The following is a 13,653-nucleotide window of genomic DNA, read 5'->3' on the forward strand; positions in this document are numbered from 1 at the left end:
AGATACACAGTTGGCACTTGTTCATAGTGATTTGTGTGGACCTATGCCTAACCTATCTCTAGGGGGAGCTTCTTACTTTATGACATTTATAGATGATTACTCGAGGAAAGTATGGGTTTAATTTCTCAAGCACAAGGATGAAGCGTTTAGTGTTTTCAAAATGTTTGTGACACTTGTGGAGAATCAGAGTGGCAAGAAGCTTAAATGCTTATGCACTGACAATGGTGGAGAGTATGTTTCAAAGGCCTTTCAGGACTTTTGTGAGTCAAAAGGTATAAAACGTGAACTTACTGCTCCTTACAATCCTCCTCAAAATGGTGTTGCTGAGAGGATGAATAGGACCATACAAGAGAAGGTCAGAAGTATGTTGTCTAATGCACAACTGCCAAATGGGTTTTGGGCTGAAGCTGTATCAACAGTTGTTCATCTTATAAATAGATCTCCTAGCAAGGTTTTGTAGAAGGATTCAGTGGCAGAGATGGTATGGTCATGCAAAATGCCCTCATACAAGCATCTCAGAGTCTTTGGCTGTGAGGCATATACTCATGTTCCAAAGGAATTTAGGAACAAACTTGAGCCAAAGAGTAGAAAGTGCATCTTTCTAGGCTATGGTAATTCTGGTGAGATGGGGTACAGACTTTGGGATCCCGAATCCAGAAAGGTTATCCGTAGCAATGATGTTCACTTTAATGAAGCCAAATATCATTCTAAACCAGAGAGGGTTGAGGAGATTAGAAGAGTTGTCTTCCAAGAAGATGGGCCTGCACGTGCAAGACAAAATGTCAGGGCTCAAGAGGAGCAAGGAGAGGATAAAGTGGAACCACAGGTTGTGGCTGAGCCTCAGCCACCTATTTTGCATAAATCGGGACGAATCTCACGACCTCCTGATCAGTTTGTTCTATCTATGAACTATGTCATGTTGACTGATTGCAATGAGCTTTCATGTTACAAGGAAGTAGTGCAAATGAAGGACTCCGGGAATTGGCAATTGGCCACGCAGTCAGAGATGCCATCTCTACATAAAAATCAGACATGGAAGCTAGTTAAATTACCACAGGGCAAAAAGGCTCTACCTTGTAAATAGGTTTATAGGTATAAGATCACCACTCATGATAGTCAGCGAAAGTACAAAGCAAGGCTTGTTGCCAAGGGCTTTAAGCAAGAACAAGGCATTGACTTTGATGAAGTCTTCTCTCCGGTGGTCAAGATGACTACATTGAGATGCTTTCTTGTATTGGTTGCCATATTAGATTTGGTGTTGCACCAAATGGATGTCAAGACAACGTTCTTGGATGGTGATTTAGATGTGGAAATTTACATGCAGTAGCCAGAAGGGTTTGTTGAGAGGCAAGGAAGATTTGGTATGCCAGTTGTTAAAGAGTCTTTATGGCTTAAAACAATCACCAAGGGCATGGTACCATAAGTTCCACAAGTTTATGCTTTCTCAAGGCTACAAACGTAGTGAGTTCGATCACTGTCTATATACAAAGAAGGCTAAGGATGGCAGTTGGCTGATCCTTATTTTGTATGTGGATGACATGTTGATTGCTTGCAAGCACTTGGAAGAAATTTCAGCTTTGAATTCAAAGATGGCATAATCGTTTGACATGAAAGACATGGGTGAGGCAAGTCATATTCTTGGTATGCACATTGAGAGAGACAGATCAAAGAAGTTGATTTGGTTATCTCAAACAGAGTATATTGACAAGGTTTTGCAACGTTTAAATCTGGAGAAGGGAAAGGCATTGAATGTTCCATTGCCACCATATGTGAAACTTAGCAAACAAGATTGTCCTGTGTCTGAGGAAGAACAGGCTGAAATGGATAAGATTCCATATGCGTCTGCAGTGGGTAGTTTGATGTATGCAATGATTGCTACTCGCCCAGACATTGCATTTGTAGTGGGAGTAGTAAGTCGATACATGTCAAACCCGGACAAGAAACATTGGGAAGCAGTGAAAGGAATATTGAGATACCTAAAAGCTACAAAGAGTATGCGTATATGCTATGGGAGTCAGGAGCTAAGTGTAAAGGGTTTTATAGACTCAGATTATGCAAGTGACTTAGACAACCAAAGGTCTACGTCAAGGTATGTCTTTACATTGGTTGGTGGAGCAGTATCATGGCGTTCTAGATTACAAGATTGTGTTACCCAGTCTACTACAGAGGATGAATATGTTGCAGCATTAGAGGCATGCAAAGAAACGATTTGGCTTAATCGACTAGTAACATATTTGGGAATCAAAGAAGAGATGCTTGTGTTATATTGTGATAGTCAGAGTGCTATACAATTGGCTCGCAATCCAGTTTATCACTCAAAGACAAAGCATGTGGATGGGAAGTATCATTTTATCAGGGAAATGCTCGAGGATAAGCAAATTCAGCTTGTCAAAGTTCACACCACAGAAAATCCTGCTGATCTACTTACAAAATGACTTCCTTGAGAGAGCTTTGCGCATTTTCGCAAGCAGTTAGGTGTAGGGTAGTACATCACTTCTCTACATCTCTTGTATATTAGCTTGTATAGTAGCTTCTCTCACACTTAAAGTACCACATTGGACTTTAAGTGGGAGGTTGTTGGGGTAAAAAGCCCAATGTGGTCACCCAGGTAAGTGGGCGGGCCGCCAGGTATGTACACATATTCTTTTGTAAAAACCTAATAAGAACTCACTATGCTCTACACATTACAGTAGAGTGAGTTCACCATATCGTCGTGCTCTTCTTCTCGCACTCTCTCTCGCATCGCACTTCCGCTCGTACTCCTTCAAATATTAAATCCCTGCCTGTTCACATTACATGTGGCCTAGATGGCTTTTGATTCTAATTACTAATGGTTGCATACCATGATTTTTACCTTTCATGTGAGATTTGGCTAGGCCCTAAATTTGACATCTTTAAATTTCTTCATATTTGACATGCTTGAAGTACTTGCTTTGAAGATTTGGTGTCCGCTTCCAAAAAAAAATCTTGAACTTTTTTGTCATATTTATTACTCTTGAATTCTTTTGTTGTTAGTAGCCAACAATTATAAAATTAAGCAAAAAAATATTATTGTTGGACAAAAACTTAGCCAAAAGTATTCTTTAATACTCTAAGCACTCAAACTTTCATTAGATCTTTAAGTGGTGATTGTTAGCAGATTGATCGAAAGGGCGTCCACCTGGTCGGACACGTAGCTACTCTGTGTGTAAATCCTGATTCTAGAGTAGTAGGTCAATTCATGAATTGTAATTCTTGTATGATATCTGTAAAGGCCCATGTGAGCTAGCCACTGGCCATTTAAAAATCCCTTGGTATAAAGGTCAATAACTTTAATGTGAAAAGGAGGCTTACCTTTTGAAGAGAAATAATATATACCGTACGTACGCTCATGCGACTACGAAGACTTAATTTGTAATCAACACAGCTAATGTTTGGGTGATTCGATTTTTATTTTGAAACTTGCATTGTGTTCCTCTTTCCATGCTCTTTCATTCAAGTGTAAGCATTGTCAGTTTTGTTGAGTTACGCGACTACACGTTAGTGAGAATAATCTTCAAATTTGAGTAATTTAATAAATATTTTTTCACATTTTGACCATATGAGAGTGTTCCTAGACCATAGAGCGCCCTTTGTGGATAGTGTTATTGCAATTTTTAAGGACATTTTTCATGATGAATCGTGATTTTGGTACCTTGTCGGATAGCGACTTGGTAGGATAGTGTCCCTAGGTGTCTTAGACCTCCTCCTATAGTTTCATTGCATTTTGACTTTGTTTGAGTGCCGAAATGGTGTGATGATCTAGAGCGGTGAAATAGGACATAGGTAGACCTTTTGATCATTGAGTGGTGATTGCTTGTTGAGTTTGTATGTTTTCTTGTTAGGCTCACTTCTTGAGATTGACAACCTCAACAAAGAGTCTCAGTGCCCCATCCGAGTCGCTCCCCTGAGTATTGACATATTATGTTAGTGCTAGATAGCTATGTTGTAGGCGTCTCGTCGCCACAACCCACTAACATAGGCACCATTGCTAGGGATTGGTCCTTAGATGGTGAGTGACCTAGTGCATATTCATAACGTTATTTTACAAATATTTGTCTTTCCATTCCATTTACACCTTAGGAGTGAAGTAGCTAGACATGGGATTTAGTGCTTGTTGGTAGATTTTAGAAGTCAAGGACTTGTTAGGGCTATTCTTGAGAGGTAAAGAGGATTGTGAGTGAGATAGCCAAAAGCATTTCATTCTTCAATTTTGTGTATGATCTCGGAGTGTTGTACCATTTTTTTGTTTCAAATTTATTTTGTATCATTCTAATTGTTTTTCTTCCTAGTTTTGTTTTACTACTTAGAAGTAGGGTAATAGAAACTACAACGATCAAAATGGGCTAAAAAGATCAGGGGGAAAAAGGGTGAAAACCATATTTTGGCAAAAAAGACCATAACTTTGAAATTCTAAAAATTTGATAATAGAGACCTTAAAAATGATCCAAATTCATTAGCAGACTTTCTGGAGGCAATTTGGAAAGTTTGAGCATATGCTGTGGAGGAACATGGATCGTGATCCATGTATCCCACATACCACTTTTGTAGGAAAGTGATCAGTGACATTGTGCATCAGTGGAACCTTGCTCTGATCAAGTTTGCTTGAAAGAAAAATTCAAACATCACATCAAAATTGACTGATTGGGACAAAATAGCAAAATAGAAATTTCAAACAACCTCTAAGTTTTAGAAGGCCATGTTCCAATCCTTAGGCACTCAATTAAACCTAAGTTCAGCCTATCATTCAGAGATAGATGGACAAACTGAAAGAGTTAATCAAGTTATAAAAGATATACTGAGATCATATTGCAGTCAGCAGCCTCACCTTTGGATCAAATATTTACCTTTAGTGGAATTTTCCTATAATTCTTCCTACCATAGAAGTTTGGGAATGTCCCCCTTTAAAACTCTTTATGGACAAGATTGTCTCATTCCTCTCAAGATAATTGAACCCCAAGTCTCACAGTACATGCAGCCAAGAATACCCTTGGAGAAATAGATTGCCAAATCAAAATAATAAGGGAGAACCTTAAGAGAGCAAGTGATATGCAAAAGAGTTATGTTGATTTGCATAGATCTCTTGGGATCTTCAAGGCAGGAGATAAAGTTTTTCTTAGGGTCAAGCCAAAGAGAAGTTCAATTAAATTAGGAAAATACAAGAATCTAGCAAATAGATATTGTGGACTCTTTGAGGTTTTGAGAAGGATAGGAGACCAATCTTAGGAACTTTCTCTACCCCCTCACTTGCATGTGCACAATGTCTTTCATGTTAGCTTGCTAAAGGAATATGTTGCAGATCCTCTGTACATCTTAAATGATGAGGATACTCTTCTTATCACATAGGAAAAATTCCATATGGATCCTGAGCAGATTTTAGACATAAAGGAGTGGAAGCTACGACACCAAACAATTCGAGAAGTTTTGGTCCAGTGGAAGGGTTATCCCATTGAAGATGCCTCTTGGGCAGATTGAGAACGTCTTGTTTCCCTTTTTTTATAAGAACTTTTCTCTTTTGTGCCCAAACTAAACCTTGCTAGCCCATGTAATTACAACTACAAGCTCTATCATACTAAACTTTTGGTATCATTCAGGCAATGCATACAGACTATTTTATTAGGGACGAGATTAGTGCTATTATTAATCTTCTAACTCAAAATCATTGTATGGAATTGCAAAATAAATTTCTTTCTTATATCTTCTTGTCCTTATCTTGATTTTTTCTTTCTTAGAGACTTCACTTAATGGATACAACTCATGATTACAAGGAAAAATTATAACAATCAAAGCGCCAGTAATCAAGGCATTACTTGGATAAACCTTATGGGACCAAGAATTGGAAATTCAACCCTATTCTTTAAATTCATCTTAAGAAGGAGGACAAACTTACAAATAGACCATACCTTCCATTGCATGGTCACAGTAGCAAGAGTCACAGGTTGAACACGTGTTAGGTCTTTCTTCATTCGAATGACCCGACAAGAAATGGCTTCACTAATCTCTCTAGTATGAGGAGAGAAAACAAAGGGACCCCTAAGGAGTAAACCAAAATGCGGTTACAAGTATATCTTAGAAGAAGGGATAAATTGTGTCAACAAAAATAACCTTTTGGAGAAGCCACAATTGAGTGATCTTATTACACAATAAACTTGGGGACCAAGGCCCAAAATTTCAGAAACCCTAAACAATCGGATGTTGTTGCAAAAGTGTTCTTGACCCCAAAGAGTTACCCTTATGCTATTTTGCAAAGGCCTCAGTATCGTATGTCTGACCAAAGAACCTTGCTCTGGGAAGAATAACTGTTTGTGTTGGAATTAGGGTTGCAGGTTTGTGTTGGAATTAGGGTTGCAGAGAAACGCACACAGCTTGGAGAAGACAAAGGAAGCTCAAGGCACACAATAGAGAGTGTTTTACTAAGTGTACAATGAAAAGATAGATAGCCCTAGAATGATGGGCGTATATACAATGCTCTGGGGGAAAAACCTCCTAAAGAGGGAAAAAATGCCCCGACGGTCCTAGTGTGTTCACACACATCACTACCACATGTATATGGCAACAAATCCCCCCTCGAGTGATGCGGTGAACGAGACCTGGCACAAGACTAGGGTAGAGGGGCCAGTTGTGAAACGGCCCCCAGAGAAAAGACACATGAACCCCTAATTTTAATATGTTTGGAGACCAAAAGAAGCACAAAAAAGTGGAGTTGAAACGGCTAGTTCATTCGAAATAAAGCCTTCTCATTGGCCAGGTCATGGGTTCAAGACGTCGTGGCTACATTTTAACTCTTTTGGCCCCCATTGGTGTTCTTATTCATGCCGATTTTTGATACACTTGATTCCGAAAATCGCGCCGCAATCACCGACTCTCAAACCCGACCAATCCCAAATTATTTTTCCTGAAAGCTTGTGAAAAGGCAATTAAATTGAGCTACTCAGCGCCAAAAATTGAGCTCGGAGGAGAGAGATTCAAGCTCCCCAAGTTACCCGTTCCCCTACTGGCTCCTCTACCCTAAAGGGAAGTGCCATGCCTTGAGGACATGATCAGTCCACAAAGGGGAGTAAGCCCAAAGCTTTGTGGAAAGCTTCAAGCTTCTCACGAGACAATGCCTTTGTGAAAAGATCTCCAAGGTTGTCCTGTGTTGGCACATAAGCCAAGTTGATCTCTCTTGTTGAGAGCCTCTCCCTGACAAAGTGGTAATGCACCTCAATGTTCTTTGTGTGAGCATGAAAAACTGGGTTCCTCGCAACTGCCAATGCACTCTGACTGTCAGTGTAGATAGTGTTGGCAATGTCCTGTCCAACACCTAAATCAACCATAAAGCGTCTGAACCATACACACTCAACCGTAGCTGTGAAGACTGTCCTATACTCAGCCTCACAACTCGAAGTGGCCACAGTATGTTTCTTCTTGCTCAACCACGATATACATGAACTGCCTAGCATGAAAGAAAAAGCACTTGTGAACACTCGCGTGTCAAAACAACCAGCCCAATCTGAGTCCGAAAAAGCATGTAAGTCTGGCGGCAATGATCCCCCCTTGGGATAAAACAATCCAAGATGTAAAGTGCCACTAAGGTAGCGGAAAATCCTCTTGACAGCCTGCCAATGCTTAGACCTTGGGCTATGCATAAATCTGCTGACCTGTGAGATTGCAATGTTACATAGAGACACCATCACACTGCTTAAACTGTATACCCAAATCTTTCAGGTTGAAAGTAGCATTTAAATCAACCTTAGATTCAGCAATATGTCTCCCATTTGGTCTAGTGATCAGCAAATCATCGACATAAAGAACCACAATGAGAAGTACATCACCTTCACGCTTTACATACAATGTGCTTTCTATGGACTATTACAAAAGCCTCGTATGACCAAATGAGTGTCAGCTTTCTCATACCAACCACGAGGAGATTGCTTCAACCCATACAAAGCCTTCTTACATCTGCACACTTTGTCTTCTTGTCCTTTTATGAAAAAACCGCAAGGCTGTGTTACATAAACTTCCTCAAATATGTCACCATTCAAGAAAGCAGTAACAATGTCTGATTGATGTAGATCCCCACCAAAATGAGCTGCCAATGCACATAGAAAATGCACAGTAGTCATACGAAAAGTGGGAGCAAAAGTCTCTTCATAATCTATGCCTTATTGTTGTGCATAACCCTTTGCAACAAGTCGAGCCTTATGGCGATTGATCTCACCATCCGGCTTGTGTTTCAACTTGTAAACCCACTTCGTACCAATGTCCTTTTTGCCAGGAGGCAAATCACATAAATTCCATGTGTCATTTTCTATAAGTGCATCATATTCTGATTGCATGGCAGCCATCCAATTTTCTGAATTCTGTGCTTCATCAAAAGACAGAGGCTCCTCAACATCATGTAAGCTAGACACAGCCAAAGCATAACAATCTGATGCATATGATGCATGGCGAGAGCCTGAACAAGTACGACTAGACAAAGGTGCATCCAATTTACTATCACGCAAAGTGTGCACCAGCCATTTTGGCATACCTCTAGCCTGCTCATTTTCAGCCCTTTCCTCATCAAAACATCATGTACATCTGCATCAGTAATAGGCTGATCTGTAACATTTTCAGAAACCCCCATAGGCTATACATTTGCCTCATTACTTACATTCATATTTCCACCACTGAAAAGAGGCAACAAAGTGTCATTAATGTCCTGTGAGCTTACATTATTGTCTCTAGTACATGATAGCAAGGACTGAACAGAATCTTCCACAAACACTACATCCCGTGAAACCAGAATTCGTTTTGTTTGCGAAAGATACAACCTGTAACCTTTGCTTTCAGCACTATAACCAACAAAAATACATTTGACAGGCTTATCATCCAATTTTCTGCGCTGTGTTTGTGGCACCAAAGCATATGCCAAACAGCCAAAAACACGCATGTTCTCAATAGAAGACTTTCTATCATGCCATGCTTCATATGGAGTAATGGACTGCAAAGCTTTCGTAGGACACCTGTTTAGTACATAAGTGGCACACATGATGGCCTCAAGCCAAAAAGAATGCGGCAAAGCTTGACTTTTGACCATACATCGTGCCATTTCCGTAAGTGACCTGTTTTTCCTCTCATCAACACCATTTTGTTGACGTGGATAAGGCACTGTACATTGGTGTTTTATCCCACGACTAACCAGAAATGCATTGAATTCATGAGACATATACTCCCCCTCTCGATCTGAACGAAGGGTGCCCATAGTACATTTCAAGACATTTTCATCCATAGCCAAAAAAAATTTGAAGCACATAAAAACTTTGGACTTCGCTTTAAGCAGAAATACCCATGCATTCCTAGAGTAATCATCAATAAAAGTCACGAAGTAAAGGTAATTTCTCAAGGACGGAGTTTGCATGGGCCCACAAACATCACTATGGAAAGATGCAACCTGCATATGGCCCTAACTGAACCATCCTTTGGAAACTTCAAACGCTGCATATTACCCAAAATACAGCCTTCACAAACATGTTTGATAGGTGCTTCAAGAGGCGGCAAAGAAGCAACCATATCAGATTTCTGCAAACACAGCAAACTGGCAAAATTCAGATGACCAAAACGTGCATGCCAAAGTTTTGCATCTGAAATAGCCCTTGAATCTGCAACTGCATTTGCAAAATTTTCTCCACACTTGTAATACAAAGTGAGCTTATACAACCCACGACACAAAAGCCCAGATGCAACAATTTCATCACCAAAACTGAGATCATGAACTGTACATCTGTCATACACAAATTTGACTACAAGTCCAAGTCTAGTAAGTGCAAATATGGAAAAAAGATTCTTCTTGATCACAGGTACATAAAGTGCATCAACAAGTGTGAAAGAACTACCATTAGCAGCAGTAAGCACAATCTTTCCAACTTCGTGAACCGGATAAGAGGCATTGTTGGCACAAGTGACTGAATTCCCATGAGGGACAGACTTGAGAGAGGTGAACAATTCACGATGTGAGGTAATGTGCTTTGTATCACCACTATTGAAATACCACACATGTGAATATGCAACAGCAACTGACAAGCATGCATCATGGACAGCAGGATTGTAAGTGCACTCTGCACTAAAAGCACATTTTGCATCAACATCAACATTACAATCTCCTTTTACAGAAGACTCAACAATGGCTGCATTTGCAGTGGAACCAGCATTTGCAGTGGAACCACCCTCTTTCTTCTTAGCCTCTTTGGCCTTCAACTTAGGACACTGCTTGATCAAGTGATCATTAGCTTTACAATAATGGAAACGCATCTTCTTTTTGCCCTTATCACCAGAATTTCCAAACGAATTGCTACCAGCAAAAGCATTAGGAACAGAATTTTTTCCACTCGCAGCAGAACCATAAGAAGTGGTTGTATTGTTGTTACCACCCTTTCTCTGAGAAGCAATAAAAGCCTGTTCGACTTAGTCCTATTTTTTCTAGAAAGTGACTCTTGCAACAGCAATGTGCATAATGCATCAAACTTCGGGATTTCCTTCGGTCAGTACTAGCAAAAGTCTGGTAAGAATCTGGTAAGGCATCAAGAACAGTCTGCACAAGGGAAATTGATATCCTTGACACTAGCAAAGAAAGTGTCCATATCATCTTCCTCATGCATAATCTTCGACTCCAGCTCTTTACGCAACAAAGCAATTTTAGCCTCATTGCGACTTGCATAAAGACCAGCCAAAATATCCCAAGCCTGTTTTGCAGATTTTGTTGAACGAATGTGAGGAACAATGGTGTGCTTCACAAACAACACAATCAATGCATGAGCCTGCGCATCCTTTACATCCCAACGAGCTTCTTCTGCCGTAGGCAAAGCAACTCTAATAGCAGCAATCCTTGCAACAAGACCTGCAACATCCTCAACATCGCCTACATCCTTAGAACCAGGACGTACATCAATGCCCTACACAATATTCCAGACGCCCTTTGACACAAGAACGTGTTGCATCATATAAGTCCACATAGGGTAATTGTCCCCATCCAACCTGTCCTCAACAACAAACATCTTGAATACAATTGTGTTGTTGTCAGCCATTGTAAATGTTGCACGTAATGTGAAAACTGCCCGCAAATAGGAGATACGGAGCGAGAACAACACGTGCTATATAGCACAAACCGTAGAAGACTGTAAGGCACTTGTTATGCAGAAATGGGCACTGACAAAAATTCTACACAAAATGACGAAATTGCCTGTGCAGACCTGTCTGTAGTGAAAACGGAGGCCGAAATGAGTCCGAATCAGAAATCTGATCAGACGCTCGTCAAACCTACGAATGCTCGCCAAACCTCGCTGTAATTGAAGAAAGTGAGTAGGCGTGTGTTGTAGCAGCTGGCGACTAAGCCCGGGAGGACGTAACTTGCTCTGATACCAATTGTTGGAATTAGGGTTGCAGAGAAATGCACACAGCTTGGAGAAGATGAAGGAAGCTCAAGGCACACAATAGAGAGTGTTTTACTTAGTGTGCAATGAAAAGATAGATAGACCTAGAGTGATGGGCATATATACAATGCTCGGGGGGAAAAACCTCCTAAAGAGGGAAAAATGCCCTGGCGGTCCTAGTGTGTTCACACACATCACTACCACATGTATATGGTAACAGTTTGTAACTCTCTAAGAATTCCCTCGTGACAACTTCGCCTGCATTTTGTAAGTGCAAAATGCTTAAGGATAAGACCAAATCCTGTTGCCAGGATTCCATAAAAAAACAAGGATAAAGGAGGTAAGGAAAGGACGGGGTTGCAAGGAGATAAAGTCTACAAAAAAGTTGAAGACTATTTAAAGAAATAGCAGATATGCCGTAACTTATATAGGATGATGGCTTATTAATAAAGCCAAACCAAGGCCAAATATTTTATAACAAACAGTGGTAGCTTGTGGGAGAATCCTAAATGCTTTCATTTCATGTTACGAGCTGAGGACAGCTCTTTCTTTTTGTTGGGAAGTTTGTAAGGGCCTCCTTCTAACTCATACTCATGACCAACACCTCAAAGTCACCAACTTGAAAGAAAAAGAGTAAACATAATAAAAATAGATATTCAAATCAAAAAATAAAAATAAAAAATAAAAATCGGACCAAATCCAAGCACTAAAGTATATCCACGTGACATTTTTGGTTGACACCGTGGAAACATGGACTTAACCAATGCATGAGAGATTAGTATTTTTTCAAGAAAAAAATAAAGATGAGGATAAAGGAAAGATAAGGATAAGGTGAGTAAGTAACTTATTGAAGAAGTTTTGAAAAGTAAGAAAACTTATCTTGATAAAGTTGAAAAGCTATCAATGATAAACTAAAGCACTTATCCTAAAGGCATAAAAGGAAGCCTTTCTCCACTCTTCCACTACTTTCTCTCTTTCATTTTTTTGGAAGAAAAGCTTGAGAGTAAGCTTGGAGCAATCCATAGAGTTAACACTAGTTCTGTAATTGGACACTTAAAGTGTCATGAGACACTAAAGTGTCCTGGTTTTCTACCAAGTTTTGGCAATTTATTTGTCAAGCTAAAAAGAAGTTTTTAACACCTTGCTTCTACCATAGATTGGTTATGAGGGAAAGAAAACACTGGATTTTTCTCCATATCAAAATACAATCTGTATAGAGAGACTTTATGTAAGTTCTACGACATAAATTTTAGTGAAATTTCAAGTTGTTTTGCCAAAAAAAACATAAAATGATTATATCTTTTTGTAGAGATTGCCTTTTTTATGTTTATAAAATCCAAGTTTTAGCACTTAGCGTTACAAAACAAGTGTTAGCACTTAGTGTTACAAAACAATGGAATGCACTTCAAAAATAAGTTTTCAAGTCACATGCAAGCTATAGACATAATTTCATACTTGAGCACGTGCTGAATAAGAGCATAATTTTGGTCTTCCAAAGGTCCCTTCATGAAATTGGTACTATTTTAGTGCAATTTGACAACTACAAATGACTTTAAATGTTTAAACCAAGAAACTACGTATTTTTTGGGCTCCCTAACTCAATTAAATCTCGTTGCTTGAACTCTATCTTGAATTCTTTATCGTGCAAAAACTCTTGAAAATCTTGAGTTCTCCATAATAACATTGAAACCAAGGTTTTAGGCATCCCACTTGTGTATGTACCACGTACTTTGATACATTTAGTTGATCTACATGGAAAGTTTGATATTATTTGAGGTTTTGAATGCTTATGTCTCAAGAATGAAAATATGAAAGTTTTCTCTTATGCAGTTTTAAAAATTTTAAATGATCCAATAATTGTTGCATACCAAAGCCCTTCTACTTACCACCTTGAGTGCTCAATGGAAAAGGCAAGCAATGTACCACTTTTTAAAACTCACAAATACATCGGAAACATATTTTTCTTTGTATACAACGATATGCTTGAAATGACCATATCAAACACATGGAACTTTTCATTATTTTATATACTCTAAAGTCAATTTTTTTGCGCATGAAACTTTCAATTATCTATAGCAAAATTATGGAAGAGTCGCCTAGAATTTTCTACAAGGTCGCTTCATTTTTTCTTGAGCTTATAAAGGCAATTTCTTCAAAGCATCAATCGTTGTCTTACGAGGGTCAACTTGATAAGTATAGTTCTTGATCATAATAGATTCTAAAATGCAAGGTTATATTTTTTAAA

The sequence above is a fragment of the Adiantum capillus-veneris genome, chromosome 10 (assembly GCF_014529385.1).
Source record: "Adiantum capillus-veneris isolate H3 chromosome 10, ASM1452938v2, whole genome shotgun sequence".
Lineage (NCBI taxonomy): Eukaryota > Viridiplantae > Streptophyta > Polypodiopsida > Polypodiales > Pteridaceae > Adiantum > Adiantum capillus-veneris.